At 44.3% G+C, this 1,299-nt stretch overlaps 1 non-coding gene across 1 annotated transcript; it reads right to left on the bottom strand.

Moving 5' to 3' along the window:
• Positions 1–699: 699 nt before the first annotated feature.
• trnaa-agc (transfer RNA alanine (anticodon AGC)) lies at positions 700–771 on the bottom strand. Its single transcript has one exon. It is a non-coding gene; the product is annotated as a tRNA-Ala (tRNA).
• Positions 772–1,299: the final 528 nt, after the last annotated feature.

The following is a 1,299-nucleotide window of genomic DNA, read 5'->3' as shown; positions in this document are numbered from 1 at the left end:
GGAGCAGTCCTGATGTTAAATGATGGGATGAAGGACAGTGTGGAGGCAAAATGGACAAAATGTGTCAACATCAAATAAAGTTGTAAACCTGTTTGAAGTCTTATTTTGTGTTTGATGGACATTTTTAAAATCACTAATGATTTTTTGACTGAACGTCCTGGATCCTGTGGTGCCTGATGAGGAGACAACTTGAGTACAGAGTTGGAGAAGAGGGTTTTTGGAGGGGAGATGATTTTTGCAGTGCTACAAGTCAATAAAATGTCATCATGTTTCAAAATGTCCTCACTAAGATGGTTATTAATTCCTCATTCTCAGCTGCTACAGCCTTTAAAGAAACCCTTTGACTGGTGGATCTAACAAAGATCAGATGTTGTCTCCTCTAGAACATCAACAGCTTAACGTTGTGGGCAGGACTCCTACCTGAGCAGGGAGACCCCAATGGATTTCTAGTCCTGATAGGGAGAGGGAGCCTCCTGGGTCATGGAGTGGGGAACCTGATAGGGAGTGGGACGATCCACCCATTGTGGGTGATTGACAGGGCAGGTTTGATCTATGTTTTCATTTTCAAAAGTAATTTTGAACATTTGTGGACAGTTCGCCCACCTTGAACATGTAGAAGATGTCTTCTGATAGTGAATCGACTGTTGTCACATTTAAGGATCACTTTAGCTGACAAGGTGAAGGCTACAAAGGACCAGCTGGAGATGCCAGGGATTGAACCCAGGGCCTCACACATGCTCAGCATGCGCTCTACCACTGAGCTACATCCCCTCTGGTAGAGTCACTGTTTAACTGGTGAATGAATTTCCAGTTGATTTTAGGAAACCTAGAAGTTCCTCAGGTGCCATCAATCTTAAGTCACTCCTTCACTTTGTGTGTGGTTCAAAGTCAGTGGTTTTCATCAGAGCTCAACAACAGAACAAGCTGAAGTCTTCTGGAGAACGAGGGCACCGATCCCACCACCTCTCACATGCTAAGCTAGCGCTCTACCATTGAGCTCCTTCCTCTGCTCAGCAACATAACAGATAATGCAGGTTGACCTTCAGGCTGCTGGGAGGTCAACACCTGAAATATTTCCAGGATTCTGTTGTGTTGGTAGAAACAGTTTGAGGGAAGGAAACCCTCAAACATGATGATGTCATTATTAAAGGCTTTACTGCTCCAAACCTTTGCTTGTTCTTCTGGGGTTGTGAGAGGTTCTGAGTGATGAATGGAAACTGAAGGTTTAGGCATCAGTTCAAAGTAGCAGGAGCTTAAGGGGACATTTCAGATTTGTTGAAGTTGAGTCCGACTGCCTTC

Source organism: Aulostomus chinensis, chromosome 1 (assembly GCF_037954235.1).
Source record: "Aulostomus chinensis isolate RoL2024-O1b breed Wild chromosome 1, RoL_Achi_v1.0, whole genome shotgun sequence".
Taxonomy (NCBI): domain Eukaryota; kingdom Metazoa; phylum Chordata; class Actinopteri; order Syngnathiformes; family Aulostomidae; genus Aulostomus; species Aulostomus chinensis.
This window is presented reverse-complemented; position numbering and strand designations above follow the sequence as displayed.